The sequence below is a fragment of the Bubalus kerabau genome, chromosome 13 (genome assembly GCF_029407905.1).
Source record: "Bubalus kerabau isolate K-KA32 ecotype Philippines breed swamp buffalo chromosome 13, PCC_UOA_SB_1v2, whole genome shotgun sequence".
In the NCBI taxonomy this organism is placed as follows: Eukaryota; Metazoa; Chordata; class Mammalia; order Artiodactyla; family Bovidae; genus Bubalus; species Bubalus kerabau.
Window position 1 is genome coordinate 79157347 of NC_073636.1, and position 15828 is coordinate 79173174.

Consider the following 15828-nt stretch of genomic DNA (forward strand, 5'->3'; position numbering starts at 1 on the left):
TCTGCGACCCCGACTCTGCGACCCCATGGACTGCAGCACACCAGGCTTCCCTGTCCTTCACTATGTCCTAGAGTTTGATCAAACTCATGTCCATTGAGTCAGTGATGCCAACCATCACATCCTCTCCCACCCCCTTCTCCTCTTGCCCTCAATCTTCCCCAGCATCAGAGGTTTCTCTAATGAGTCGGCTCTTCGAATCACGTAATGGCTCCCATTTACCCTCAGGGCAAAATTCAAAAGGCTTAACATGGCTTTTCCAGGCCCTTCAAGGTAGATTCTGCCAACCGGCCAGCCCCATTTTCACCTGCCCCCCTCACTCCCTGATTCAGCCACCCTCAGGTCCTTTAGGTATCTGGAAACTCCATGTTCTCTCTTACCTCCAGATTTACCCATATGCTACATATCTGCCTGAAAGCTTTGTCTAGAAATATCCTCCTTCTCATTGTCAAGCCTCCATCTAAAAGTTGTCTCCTCCAAGAAGCCCTCCACACCTGCCCCCACCAGGCTGGGTTAAACACCTCTGACGCTTCCCTAACAGCATGTGCTTATTATGCCTCTGTGTAAGTCAGGCTACATCTAAGCTGCTCTGACAGAGCCCACACTGTCTCAACAGGACAGAATTTTAATTGCCCAGCACGGATGTAGAAGGTCCAAATTTGGTGGTTTGTTTCAGTTCTGCAAGTTCATTCTAGAAACTGGTTCCTTCTGTATAGTTGCTCTGCTCTCTTCATTCCACAGCTTCCAGTGAAGGCCAAAATGGCTGCTTTAGCTCCTCCATCACCTCTACATTCCAGTCAGCAGGAAGAGAGAAAGGGTCATTCCTTCTGAGGGCATGACACAGAAGTGGTTTCACATCACTCCACTTGCATCCCATCGGCTAGGACTTGGCCATATGACCACAGCTAACTGCAGAATAGGCTGGGAAATATAATCTTTCTCAGCCACATGTGCCCTGGGAGCACCTCCAGGTTCTTGCATTTTGAGGAGAAAGATGAGGGAGGTTGGTAGACCCTGGCAGTCCCTGCCACCCTCGCCGTCAGCGCTGAGCACAGTCTTATCTGGCTCCTCAACCACCAGCCCAGCCAGACTGTGAGCTCTCTGAGGACAGGGGCCGTGTGAGGTGGCCGCTGTTGCATCCCCAGCAACCAGCAGTGTGGCTGGCATGTGACAAATAAGGATGAGCCGCAGAGGCCGAAGGGCGAGCTGGGGAAACTGAGGCAGGCCCTGGTTCAGTTCCACATGTGTTTCCCTGGTGCCCATTACACGTGAGATCCTGGGGGCTCACGGCCTGGTTTAAGTGGTCAGGGTGCAGTGAGGCTGGCCTGGCCCAGTGGTATCCCAACCAACACTGGGTCAGGGTCTGCAAGACCCCCACCTGATGGGGGAGCTGAGGAGTCCCAGGGAACTGGTTCAGAAACAGGGCCGAGTCCCCAGCCAGAAGGCAGAGCCCCCTGAATGCCCACAGGTGGGTCTTGATCCCACATGGCCCTGGACCACTGCACTTCCGGCTCAGCCCCAGCTTCATCTGGCTGTGGGCCCAGCCCTGGTACTTGCCTCTCTCCTCTCTGAGAGGCAGCTGGGGACGGGGCTCCCCTCTCTCTGGGCAGCCCAGGAGGCTTGCCACGGGAAAGGCCTGATAGGAGCACTGCAGGTTTCAGCCCCGGAATCAAGGGCGGTCTTAGAAAGGAAGAGAGAAAACTCTCTCCTGACCCTCCACCCTAAGAGCTGCCCTGGGATCAAGGAGAAGCAGGCTTAGCTGAAAGAACCCTGGGTTCGAGTCCCAGCTTGATGCTCTCCAGCTGTGTGGCTGAACCGCAGCTTCCCTATCTGTGAAATAACGGGCACCCATAGCCCAGGTTAATTTCTCAGGGTTGGCACAAGACTGGAGGAGGGAAGTGGATGTGAAGGGGCCCTGAGGCCTGAGGTCTTATAGAGAAAAGTTGGTCATTAGTGTGGTTAAGATCAGAGCTATTTATAGGGCACCAGCAGGCAGACGGGACTTCCCTGGTGGCTCAGTGGTAAAGAACCTCCCTGCAATGCAGGAGACCTGGGTCTGATCCCTGGGTCAGGAAGCTCCCCTGGAGGAGGGCATGGCAACCCTCTCTAGTATTCTTGCCTGGAGAATCCCTGGTGGGTTGCAGTCCGTGGGGTCGCACAGAGTTGGACATGACTGGGCGACCAAGCAGCAGCAGCAGCCGACAGAGACCCAGAGAAGTGGGCAGACTGTGAGCCGATAAATATGCCATCTGCAGGGCGGGGCGCAGGGACCTCCGTGTTGCGTGAGTGGAGGCATCATGTCTCCCCAGCTAAAACCTGTCCACTGACTTCTCCCTGCAAGTCAGAATGGAAGAGAACTCCTGTACATGAAGGCCAAGGCCCTGTGTGGTCTGCCCCATGTCCTTACCTTGCTGGCCTTGAGTCCCAGCTCTGTCCTCCCCCGAGTGCTCTGTCCCAGCCACTCCTTCTCCTTGCTGTTCCTTAAAGGTGTCCAGCTGATGGAATCAGCTGCACCACCTCTGTGCTTGCTGTTCCCTCTGCTTGGGCCTCCCTTCCCTGTGGCTCCGGCTTCTCCTCTGCTCCCCAGTTAGATGTCACCTCGTTGTTCTCCCAGAGAGCCACCACTTACCCAGGTGTCCACCACACCGGGCCATCTGGTTGACCTCCCAGTCCTAATCAGCAGCATTGTAGGCGCATCAGTCCCGTTCATTTATGTATTTGCTCACTTCTTCTCTGCCTCTCCCAGTGCAGCACATGGACCCTGTCTGTCTTGTTCACTGTGTCCAGAGCCTGGCACAGGGCCTGGCACATAGGAGGCGCTTAGCATTTGTTGACTAAACGAGCGCACACAGTGAGAAAGGGCAGTGGGTGGGTGGGTGGGGGTAGCTTTTATTGAGTGCCTGTTAGCTGCCAACCACATTCATCCTTGCCTTCAAGACTTACAACATCACTGCCAGGTCAGATTGTTATCCTCACTTCACAGATGGGGAAACTGAGGTTCAGAGTAAAAAAAAAAAAAATGATTTTACTAAGTTCACTCAAATAGAAAAAGTCAGGTGTTGGATCTGAAGTCAAACCTCAGACTGAGAAATATTTACAACCTAAATTATAAAACTCTTGAAGGTATTAGTAGGTTCTTGGGTGCACATATCTATCAAAGCTCATCAACTGTACACTTAAATTGGAGGCTGTCAACTGGGCATCATTTTGCCCCCAAGAGACATTTGGAAATGTCCTGACCCTTCTGTGGTTGTCATGACTGTGGGGATATGCTACTGGCATCTAGGGGCAGAGGTCAAGGATGCTGCTAAACATCCTATTAATACAATACACAGCACCTCCCACTCCCCAGACAAAGAATTATCTGACCCAAATGTCAGTAGTAGCAGAATTGAGACACCCTGCCTTATATGGGGGCTTCCCAGGTAGCGCTAGTGGTGAGGCACTTGCCTGCCAATACAGAAGACACAGGAGATGGGGGTTCCATCCCTGGGTCGGGAAGATCCTCTCGAGGAGGAACCGGCAACCTACACCAGTGTTCTTGCCTGGAGAATCCCCTGGATGGAGGAGCCTGGCAGGCTACAGTCCATAGTTCCACAAAGAGTCAGACACGACTGAATTGACTTAGCACGCCCACACGCCTTAAACGGATGCAGTTTATTGTACATAAGTCTGTAGGCCAGCTGGAAAAGGACTTCTACCAATCAGAAAGGAAAGAAACAAATCAGTGAGAGACAATCCCAGATAATTTTAAAAAGCAAATGAGTACATCAGAAAAGACAAACAGGCAATACATAAATGATAAGGGCTTCACCTCAATACTAGTCAGGGAAGTGCAAATTTTAACGCGAATAATTTTTCCCCCACCACACGGGGGGAAATATTTAAGTGATAATACCCTGTCTGGTGAGTGTTAGGGAGGCAGATCCTCTCACATATGGTGGGAGGGAGTGTAAAGTGGCAAAACCTTCCTGTTGATTTGGGAAAACTTCCTAACCTTTTAAATGGATGCGCCCACAGTCTCAAGTACACTTTGTAGAAAGTGTGCCGGCTTCCCTGGTGGCTCAGCTGGTAAAGAATCCACCTGCAATGCGGGAGACCTAGGTTTGACTCTTGGGCTTGGAAGATCCCCTGGAGAAGGGATAGGCTACCCACCCCAGTATTCTTGGGCTTCCCTGGTGGCTCAGCTGGTAAAGAATCTACCTGCAATGCGGGAGACCTGGGTTCGATCCCTGGGTTGGGAAGATCCCCTGGAGGAGGGAAAAGCGAAGGGCAGGACAAGTCCTTGGTGAGGATGTTCACTGAGGCATTGTTTCAAATTGTTTCAGATCAGTTCAGTCACTCAGTCGTGTCCAACTCTTTGCGACCCCATGAATCGCAGCACGCCAGGCCTCCCTATCCATCACCAACTCCTGGAGTTCACTCAGACTCACGTCCATCGAGTCAGTGATGCCATCCAGCCATCTCATCCTCTGTCTTCCCCTTCTCCTCCTGCCCCCAATCCCTCCCAGCATCAGAGTCTTTTCCAATAAGTCAACTCTTCACATGAGGTGGCCAAAGTACTGGAGTTTCAGCTTTAGCATCATTCCTTCCAAAGAAATCCCAGGGCTGATCTCCTTCAGAATGGACTGGTTGGATCTCCTTGCAGTCCAAGGGACTCTAAAGAGTCTTCTGCAACACCACAGTTCAAAACCATCAATTCTTTGGCGCTCAGCCTTCTTCACAGTCCAACTCTTACATCCATACATGACCACTGGAAAAACCATAGCCTTGACTATATGGACCTTTGCTGGCAAAGTAATGTCTCTGCTTTTGAATATGCTATCTAGGTTGGTCATGACTTTTCTTGCAAGGAGTAAGCGTCTTTTAATTTCATGGCTGCAGTCACCATCTGCAGTGATTTTGGAGCCCCAAAAAATAAAGTCTGACACTGTTTCCACTGTTTCCCCATCTATTTCCCATGAAGTGATGGGACCAGATGCCATGATCTTCGTTTTCTGAATGTTGAGCTTTAAGCCAACTTTTTCACTGTCCTCTTTCATCAAGAGGCTTTTTAGTTCCTCTTCTCTTTCTGCCATAAGGGTGGTGTCATCTGCACATCTGAGGTTATTGATATTTCTCCCGGCATCTTGATTCCAGCCTGTGCTTCTTCCAGCCCAGCGTTTCTCATGATTTAGGGGAAGCTAAACATCCATGAACATGGGATGAAGTATATAAACTGTGAAGAACATAGACTGTGTCACAGCTATGCCACAATTATCTAAATGCATAATTTTAGGTGATAAAAAGCTCGAGAAATCACATTTACACGCTGTTTCTAGTCAGATCACACAAAATAAATCTGATCCTTCATCCCTTCTTCTCCCTAATGTGTTTAGTTGCTCAGTTGTGTCCCACTCTTTGAGACCCCATGGACTGTAGCCCGCCAGGCTCTTATGTCCACGGGATTTTCCAGGCAAGAATAAATATTTTTTAAAAGATTTTTTCCGATGTGTACCATTTTAAAAGTCTTCATTGAATTTGTTACAATATTGCTTCTGCTTTGCGTTTTGGTTTTTTTGTCTGCGAGGCCGGTGGGAGCTGAGCTCCCCGACTAGGGCTCAAAATCGCACGGGAAGGTGAAGAATACGACCCCAGTTCTGAATGGACCAGCAACGGACCAACACAAAATGATCACATCTCCAGCCCACCTTGCAGGCAGGCAGGTGCAGTCGGGGGGCCAGGTGACCCCCTCCTGGTCAGTTCAGTTCGGTTGCTCAGTCGTGTCCGACTCTGTGAGATGTAAGTAGAGATCAGTCAGGTGGGGCTCTGACAAAGCTGCCATGTTTTTAATCTAAGAGGAGGATTTGACCCAGATCCTGTACCTCCTCTGCCCTCCTCCAGGGCTGAGCACAGCGTGTCAGGCAGTCAAGTAGCCATGAGTTTGAAAGTCACGCACCAAAGTGGGAGACAAGGAAACTGGTCATTGGTGACTTCCTGGAACGAGTCCTCCTCTGGACTTCTTTTTACCCAAGGAAAATAGAAGCTGTAGCCGGCAAAGCCACTGGAGTCTGGTACTCGTTACTTGCAGCCAAACCCAATCCTGCAGATAAAGTTAACTTACCACAGAGAGTGTGTTGCTTGAATCTTTTTGCAACAGAGCTATCTTTAAGTATTATTAAGTTGTGGGGCTTCCCTAGTGGCTCAGATGGTAAGAGAATCTGCCTGCAATGCAGGAGACCCAGGTTTGACCCCAGTCGAGAAGATCCCCTGAAGAAGGGAAAGGCAACCCACTCTAGTGTTCTTGCCTGGAGAATTTCATGGACAGAGGAGCCTGGCAGGCTACAGTCCATGGGGTCGCACAGAGTGGGACACAACTGAGCAACTAACACACATGCATACACACATTATTAAGTTGGGAGGTATATATATATATATATATATATATATATATATATGGTTGGTTTGTTTGTTTGTTTAGCTCTGTCGGGTCTCAGTTGTGGTGTGTGGGCTTAGTTACCTGGAGGCAAGTGAAATCTTAGTTCTCTGATCAGAGATCGAACCCAAGTCCCCAGCGTTGCAAGGCAGATTCTTAACCACTGGATCACCAGGGAAGTCCCAAGTTGGGAGTTTTTTAAATTAAAATATAAATCAAATATAGCTGCAATTCATGGGTCGCAAAGAGTCAGACACGACTGAGCGACTGAACTGAACTGATAGCCCATCAGGCTAGAGACTCTGCGGCCCCTTGATGGTAGTTTTCAAAATGCATTTGCTGGTTGGCTCCGGTTTTTCTGACCCAGGAAAAAATGCCAAGGGGAAATGGAAGTGCACCAAGAGACTGTCCCCTGCTCGCCTGAGGGGGAGGCTGGGGTGCTGACTGCACAGAAAAAGTTCCATCTTCCTGATAAGAGGGCTCAGGCTGTGCCTCTGACCCCGGAAGGGAGGCTCAGGGGTCATCTGGGCTGTCCCTTGCTTCATGGCTGAACCCTGTGGCCCTCCAGCCCAGATATGCGACCCCCCCCCACCCACCCCCAGGCAGTGGCCCGGCCACCTCTCCCACTTGTTTGTCCTCCTCTTCCCAGAAGCAGGGTGCTCCCTTTATCTCAGGCCAAAGTCCCCTGGGGGTGAGGATGGAATGTCACCTGTCCTCATGGGGTTGATGAGTCATCTCATACTGGTCGGAGGCCACACAGCTGACCTGACCTCTCCCTTTCGCCCCCCTCCCCAGCCTTCTCCTGCAAGTGGGGAAGGATGGGCATATTGCCAGAAAAATCATCATGGTGACAGCCACCATCTCTGGGGTGCTGACGTAGAACCAGGCGCTGGGAGGTTAATGACACAGCCTGGGACTGAGACCCCTGGGTTCAAATGCTGGTTCCAACTCGTCCTAATCCGGTGGCCCCGGGAAGTCAGTGAATCCCCCCCGGATCTCCATTTGTTCATTCAGTAAACCTTTAATGAGTAAGCACTCTGCACCAGACCTGGAGGTGATGAGGTGCTGCAGTGACTCCCCAGAAACAGTCCTGCACTGGCGGGCAGTGGGTAGAGAGATTCCAACCTACTATTACTAACAATATTAATAAGGCTCCACATGCCAGCTGGTGATGGGCGCCATGGGCATCATGGGTGCCATGGTGATGGGCGCCAATCTGTGCTCATGAAGGGGCTTGTTCCTGTAAGCAGGGTGGTCAAGAAAGGCCCTGGAGACATTCACCTCTGAGCAAAGACCTGAAGGTGGTGAAAGAGGAGCCATGTAATTATCCTTAGGAAGAGAGTCCCAGGCAGAGGGAACAGCAAGTGCAAAGGCCCTGGGGCTGAAGAGTGCTTGATGTGTTCCAGGAGCAGGGGGCAGGCTGGTGTGGCTGGAGAGGAGTCATCAGAAGGCAAGGCAAGGGTCAACTGTGGGGACCTACGGGCCACCGCCAGGACCTCGTCTTTCACTCTGGGCGACGTGGGAGCCATGGCAGGGTGTTGAGCATGGGAGAGACGTGAACTGACTTCCTTTTCGGGTAGGGGGAAATGGCAGGATGGAGGAGATAGTTTGGAGGACTCTGGAATAATCCTCCGAGCAAGTTTCTGGTGACTCACGCCGGGGTGGGGCTGTGGAGGCAGGGGACGTGATCAGATCCGGATGCCTTCTGAAGGCTCATGGATGGAAAGTGGGGCAGAGAGGGTTGGAGAAAGAGAGGAGTCAATGAGGACACTCAGGTTTTGGGCCTGAGTCCCTTGAAAGACAGAGGTGGGCTCTTTCTGAAGGGAAGAAGACTGCAGCAGGGGTGAGATCACGCAGGGAGTTGAAGAGGTTCCGTTTCTTACCTGGAGGCTGAGTCATCCATCAGGCCCTGCTGTCATAGCTGGATATTCAGGCCTGAGTTCAAGGGAGACATCCTGGCAGGAGGTGTATGTTTGGAAATTTTTAGCATGGAGGTGGTATTTAGAGACTTGGTTTCTTCATCTGTAAAGTGGGAATTAAACAGCATCTGCTTTGCAAGGTTGCTGTGAATTTGAGTTAATAAGCATTGAGAGGTCCCATGCAGATAGCAAAACGCAGGTAAATGTTTGTTCTAGGACAGTCCGTGAGATTGCAAAGAGTCGGACACGACTGAGCGGCTCATATGACCTACCTAGTAATTCCACACCCATCCCACTGAATCCTCGTGAGGTCACTGTCCTCGTCACCATCTTTGATTTTATGGAGAAGGAAATGGAAGCTCAGAGAGGGGAGGGGACTGATCCAAGGTCACACAGCCAGCAAATGGCACAGCGGGGATTCACAGGCTGGCTTTAGGGTCCCTCTTTTGACCATGCCTCCTGTCGCCTGCATTCCCACCACCAGGCCCTGGGATCCTAAACTGACCAGACCCGGGGAGGTTCACCGTGGAACACCAAGACGATCAGGAGAGGAAACAACTCTGGGGGAGTCGGGCCCTGAGCCCGCCTGCCTAGGGGCCCCGAGTGCAGCAGGGCTGCTGAGCTGGTTTAGACTTGTGGTGAAGAGAAGCAGTGGCGCTAGCCCACCCGAATCCAACCTCAGCCCCACTCCTCACTAGCCATGGGGCCCTGGAGGTAGGACGCAGCCACCTTGTGCCTCAGTTTCCCCCACTGTAAAGAAGGGTAACGGAGGACTAAGTGGGTTGGTTCCCGCAGGGTGTTTAGAACAGGCCGGGAAGCCCAGCAGGTGCCTCCCCAAGGCAGGCCCCTGCCATCACGGCTGGCGCTCCAGCTTGGCTTCCGCTAAGCGTGCACTCGCAGGCCAGGGCCTCCTGCCATTCCCGCGTCTCCCTCCGCCTCTTGCTCTTCCGCGTCTTTGGATTTCTCACCCTGAGCCTGCAGTTCCTCCTGCCCCTAGGTGGGGAGCGTGATAATGACCAAGGTGGGGGGCGACCAGATGCGGTGCCTGTGAAGGACTCCAGGTTAGTGCTGTGCCTGGCTCAGCGTCGGTGCTCATCACCGGAAACTCAGCCGCGTCCCCTGGAGGCTGGATAAAAAAGCGTTTTCACAGCGGGACACTTCTCAGCCGCGAAAGAACCCGCTAGTGAGGCTTGCAGAAGCACAGCGGATCTCGCAGGTGTTACGCTGAGTGTAGGAAGTGTGTGCAGAGGAGCACACACTGTGACTTCCTCTATTTGAAATTCTAGGTGGGACAAAGCTAACCTATGATGCGAAACAGGATGACCTAGGATGACAGTGCAGAGACCTGCGGTCATCTGGGGCTGAGGCTGGTTTGGAAAGGAGCATGAGGGAACTTGGCCTTTGGGAGATTTGTATCGTGTTTTAGGTGGTTGATTCTTGAGTGCATCTGTCGGAACTCATCGAACAGAACCCATCACCATCTGTGCATTTTATTCTATGTCCATTATTTCCCACTTATTTTAAAAGGTAGAAACATTTTGCTGTCGTTTCAAAAGTGTATTATTATTTCTCTGTTGTATGGCCATTCAGACCTCCCCTGGCCCCACTTTCCCTGCCTCTGGTCCCATCAAAGGCCTCTGGCACGTGAGCGAGATGGCCTGGCATTGCAGAAAGAGCTCTCAGACCCAGGTCACAAACCTGCCTCTTCCTTGCTGTCTGCCTCAGATGGTCATGTAAACCTCGGGTTCCTCATCTGTTAACTGGAACCACTACCGGTACCCAACTGATACTGAACAGCTAATACTGGTGCCCAGCTCGTGAGATTGTTGCCGGAGTTCAGACTGGTGTGAGGTGCAGAGGCCATGGATATTGGAGGCTCACAAACATGAGCAGACAAACAACACAGAGAAGCTGGGAGAGGGTGGGGGGATTGAGGGGAGGGGTCTGGAGCCAGGCCACAGCTGCAGGGGTGCAAACCCTACTCCTTGGGGTAGTCCCTAACCTCTCTGTGCCTCAGTTTCTTTACTTGTAAAGCTAGAATGATAACTCCTAGCCATAGGGTTGGTGTTTTGAAGGTTTAAAGAGATAATCCGTGGCGAGTTAGGACAGAAAATTGCTGTCCTTGTTTTCAGGGATGGAAGGAAAGGAGCTCGCAACCTGCAGGGGGAGGGGAGTGGGGGTGGAGCGCTAATTTGGAGGGACCAGTCCCATGAACGGTGGTCCCAGCCTGGGTCACAGGGACCCTTGAAGGTGGAGTGGCGGGCGGCCCAGCCTCAGCAGAGCTGGGTCACGAGCTGCCAGGCATGTTCCCGGCTCCTTGGGTCAGCCCCCACGGCTGGAACACATTGCTTCCTTCCTCTGTTCTAGGTGCCAGACCAGCCCAGAAACCGCCTGATGTCAGCAGGCCTGCCCGCCCTCTGATGGGGAGGAAGTGGGCGGGTGCCCTGGGCACAGATGAGCCGGCCAGACGTACCCCGAGGCGGCACAGTCAGGGCGACGCAGGCACCACGCACCCCCCCGCTTACGGAGCTGGCCCTGGCTCGGCTTGTTCCCGCCAAGAGGCTTCGGGGCTGCTTGGGGTCAGGGTGGGGAGATCCAGGGGCGTGTGGCCCATCTCTGCTCTTCTAAACACAGCCAAGGACCGGCTCCCAGGGGCCTTGGCCTTCAGAAAGGGTGGGCACCCCAGGAAGCATGGCTTGGGGTGTCTGTGGGTGTCCACTGTGTGTGCATTTGGCTTATTGTGTAAGGATGTGTAAGCATGTGAATGCATGGCTTTAAGAAGGTGAATGAGTGTGTGTATGTGCGTGCATGTGTGTGTGACTGACCGTGGATGTGAATGAGTAGGTATCTGTGTGCTCTGAGTGAGGGTGCCGGATGGGGAGACACGTCTATTGCTGAATGTACAAAATGCTCGGGCATGTGAGCGTGCGTCGGGGTGTATGAATGACAAAAGGAGTGTGTTTTTAATTGTATGCATGGTGTGTGTGTGTGTGTCTGTGTGTATGTCCAGGTCTGCATCTCCAGCGCAGAGTATGTCTGAATGTGTGCTTGGGAGCAAGTGTATTCCTGACTCTGTGTGTGTGTGTGCACGCACACATACTAGGCACGCCCACTGTTGTGAAAAATATCTGCAAGGAACCTCTTTTGCATACAAAACTCCACTCCCTTGCACAAGAATGTTCAGGGATGCGCGGGGTCAGCAGGTCAATGCATTTAGAATCTTAACTTTGAAGGAGCCAATGAGGAGGAAGGAGGTGTGATCTTTAAGCTGAGCACTGACCAATCAGAACAGGCGCCAGTTGCCAATACCTGGGCTAGCTGAACCGGCCTTGGCGATCCCAACCTCTAGTCCCATCGGCTGTATTCAAGAAGGGCTTGACCCAGGAGGCATTCTGAGGCAGCCCCCAAACCAGCAAATGGTCAGCCTTTTGATCAGTTGATAATCATACCAAATATTTAATCATTCATTCATCCAGCAATATTTCCTGAGCACCTACAGTGTTCTAGGCACGGTTGCAGCCGACACTAGGGCTGCAGCCGAGAGCAAGATGGACAAAAGTCCCTTTGCTGGTGGTGCTAACACACTAGTGGGACGGAGCAAGCATTAAAAAAATGAACAGCAGATGGAGAGGGTTAATTGGTCGTATGTGCTGTAGATAAAAATAAAGTCGGAGAGGTAGATAGAGAACAACAGATGGGTTTGTTGCTTTAAAACGCTGGTCCGCTAACACTTCATAGGGAAGGCGACATTTGAGTGAAGATCTGAAGAAGGTGAGGTGCGAGCTCTGGGGACTTCTAGGGGGAGAGCATTTTAGGCAGAGGGCACAGCAAGTGCAAAGGCCCTGGGGTGAGCGCATGCTTGGCTTCTTTAAGAACAAGAAAAGGTGCCAATGCGGATTTAGCGTGTGTGTATGTAACTGATTATAAAAGCTGAGTGCTCCTGCAAAGATCAAGCAACAGAGAATGAATAAAGGAGAAACGAAAAATCCATAGTAACTGGAGCGGGGGAGGGGACGATGGAAGAAGTGTCAGGGTGTCTGTTGTACAGTTGTCTTGATAAAGCAATTTTCCATCTTGACAAGGCAGCATCAAAATAGTGCAGCTGCAACCTCATCTCTCAATCGCCGCAAAATGCCGTGTTAACGGCTCTAACCCCAGCCCTGAGCCCAGCCAGGCACATAGTAGGTGCCAGCTGAAGGGAGTCTCTGCCTTCCACATCCTCCTAGCTCCCTGAGGCCTGAGGGGGGGAGGCAAGACGGGTGTAAGTCCCCCAGTGTAGAAACTGGGTGCCCAGTCCCCGCAGACTGCCAGCCCAGCCCCCAGTTGCCCCGGAGTGACGGGGTCACCTCTCTCTCCTCCTGCTTTTATGAGCTGCGAAGGAGGCTTGTCCCACATTGCACAATTGCCCCTTAATTGCTATTTCCTCTCAGTTATGAATTATGTCATGGATACGACCGCTCACGTTATTAAACTTCCACAGGCCTTATCGTCTGGATACCCGCCAGCACCCCGGCCTGACCTACTTTCCCACCGGATTTCAAAACCTCCTCCCTCGTCCTCTTGCTGGGCTTTTCCTAAGGAGAGTTCTCTGTGCCCAAAAACTCGCCTCTAAAAATAAAAACTAGAGCGAGGGGGGAGGGGCGCAGCTGGCCTCGTGAAGCCCTGAGGCTGACGGCGGCCAAGCTCCGCCCCACCTAGAAGTTTCCTCCGGCAGCCTGTCCTCGGGACTCGGGCTTCCTATCAGGACAGGCCATGACACGAGCCACTGGCGTGGGTGCCCTGGACCTTGAGTCTCAGCTGCGGATGGGAGGGCTGACTTTGGAGGCAGGAAAACCCGGTGGAATCCTGACTCTGCCTGTAACTGGCTCATTCATTCACTCACCCCAGGGCTCTGTACTGAGTCTGTTATAAACTGAATGCTGGATGCTGGGGACATATCAAGAATATACTGGATAGTATCAGGATTCCCGTCCTCACAGAGCTTACCAGCTGCTGGGCAGAGAGAGGCACAGAAGAAATGACTGTATAAGAAGAGCAATGAAAATGAGACAGTGTGTGGGCTAGAGGGTGATGGGAATACCCACAACTAAGATGATCAAGGGGGTATTTCTGATGGGAGGGGGTCATTTAAGGCAAAACCCGGGTGATGAGAAGAACCAAGTCTGAGAAGCAGTGCCAGGAGCCGGTGAGATAAACCAGTGACCCGGGGTTCAAAATGAGAGCAGGGGCTTGGTCTCAGGGTCATTCAGGGGCCGGTTGGCAGGTCAGGAGGTTACCTCCTTAACGTTTTCACCCTGAGCATCTCACTTGCCTCAACCTAGACCTGGACCTGCGGGGAAGGAAAAGAATCCATAGAAGAGCAAGCCCAAAGGCCCTGAGCTTGGGAGTGAAGCCCGATGTGAGGGGGGCAGAGAGAGCCAGGCAAGAGTGGGGGTGGGAGATGAAACAAGAAAGGTGGCGGGGGCGGGGGGCACAGATCACAGAGGGTCTAGAAAGCTGCGTGGTGAGGCGTCAGTGAGACACACAGATATTGTGAAGGGAGAGCTGATGGTCCTTGAAGGTGAACCGGTATTTGCAAGGGAAGTGGGGAGGAAGCACGACCTGGGAGGAGCCGACTCCCAGGCTGGGTGGATTGTCGTTCCTTGACAGCCCTAGAGGAGACTGGCAAGTCCTTCATCTCCCCGAGTTTCTTTTCTTCTTCTGAGATGTAGGGCTAATAATACCAGCCTCCCCAGACACGATATCGCACTTAGCTGGGAGCCTGTCACAAAGTACATGCTCTTCCGACAGCACAGCTGGGCTCAGTGGCTTACCTGGAGTCACCCGCAAGTCAACGACCAGCATAAGCCAGAACCCAGACCCTACACTTAGGACGTGTCGCAGCAGGCAGGGCTGCGCCTTGGCACACAACTCTCCAGATATGCAACCTTCCAGCCAAACAGGCCTCAGCAGCTGAGGCTGAATTTTTTTTTTTTTTTCCTTTCTCAATTGTGCTTATGCGTGGGGTTGTTTATCTAACTTGGCTGAAGCTTGAGGCCCGGACCTATACACATATCTTTTTAATTATTCCACAAATGAGACATGCTCATAGAATAAAAATTGGAAAACACAAATAAGCAAAAAATAAAGCAAAAAAGCAGAGAGCGAGGGAAAGAGAGAGCACGCATGTGTGAGAACAAGTATCTAAATTAGTACATGTATATCAAGAGGGGCACATAAAGAACTAAAGATCTCATTGCAAGCTGCTTCTTTTTTTAATGTATTGGTTTTTATTTGAAGGATGATTGCTTTACAATAGTGTGTTGGTTTCTGCCGCACATCAACATAAGTCCGCCATAGGTACACATATGTCGCCGCCTTTTTGAACCTTCCTCCCACCTCCCACCTAAATTGCAGGATTCTTTAACACAGTAAAAGACTGGAAGCAACCTGAGTATCCAAGAAGAGGAAAGTTTCGTTTGTTTTTAGTATCCCATTTCTTTGTTTTTTCCTTTTCTTATTTTTGTTTTAATTAAAGTATAGTTGATGTACAACATTACATTAGTTTCGGGTATACAAAGTAGAGACTCAATATTTCTGTACATTATACTCCACTTACAGTTGTTATAGAATACTGCCTATATTCCCTGGCTGTACAATATATCCTTATATCTTTTATTTATTCTATTCGTAGTGGTTTGTAGGGCTGCCCTGGTGGATCAGATGGTAAACAATCAGCCTGCAATGCAAGAGACCCGGATTCGATCTCTGGGTAAGGAAAATCCCCTGGAAGAGGAAATGGCAACTCACTGCAGTGTCTTGCCTGGAGAATTCCAAGGACAGAGGAGCCGGGCGGGCTACAGTCCATGGGGTCGCAGAGAACCACACAGGACTAAGAGACCAGCACTTTCACTTTCACAGTGGTTTGTACGTCTTAGTCAAGAATAAGGGTCTTTTTAGCCAAAGAAATTAAATAGTATTCCAGTATCAGGTAACCATTGAAGTGAATGAAGCAGACCTCTGAGTACGGATTTGGAAAAACTGCCAAGATGCAACATTAACTGAGAAAAGATGCAAAGTGATTACAGGATGCTAGAGTGTGTGTGTGTGTGTGTGTGTGTGTGTGTGTAAGGCAAGATGGGACAGTATGTGTACATACATCTCTTGGAAGACACACAGACCACCTCTCAGAGGACAAGGCCCTGTGTTTTGGGGGAAGAGTGGCAAGTCAGAGACGAGAGGAAGGTGACTTTTCATTCCGTTTGCACTGTTAGAAAGCTTTTGGTTTTGGTTTTGTTTTGCTGTGTGCGTGACTGTCTTCCACGATACATGTTAGCCCTGTTTGAAAGATCGGAGACTCCCCTCTTGGACTCAGGTTTTCCTGCAGGCCTCGGGACAATCTGGGCTGCTGTTTGCTGAAAGCCCACTGCAAACCCCGGGTGGCAGTGAGATGCCAGTGGACCCAGCCCCGGGGAGGAGGCTGCAGGCTCCTGACCCGCCGCACTACAAGCAGCTTCT

The 15828-nt window shown here is 51.4% G+C and overlaps 1 long non-coding RNA gene across 2 annotated transcripts in view; it reads left to right on the forward strand.

The window, feature by feature from the left end:
- Positions 1-15828, forward strand: part of LOC129626087 (uncharacterized) — an 87984-nt gene that overhangs the window by 69892 nt on the left and 2264 nt on the right. For both annotated transcript variants that reach the window (XR_008701748.1, XR_008701749.1), the window contains exon 4: positions 15005-15082. This is a non-coding gene — a long non-coding RNA (uncharacterized LOC129626087). The remainder of the gene's footprint in view (positions 1-15004; positions 15083-15828) is intronic.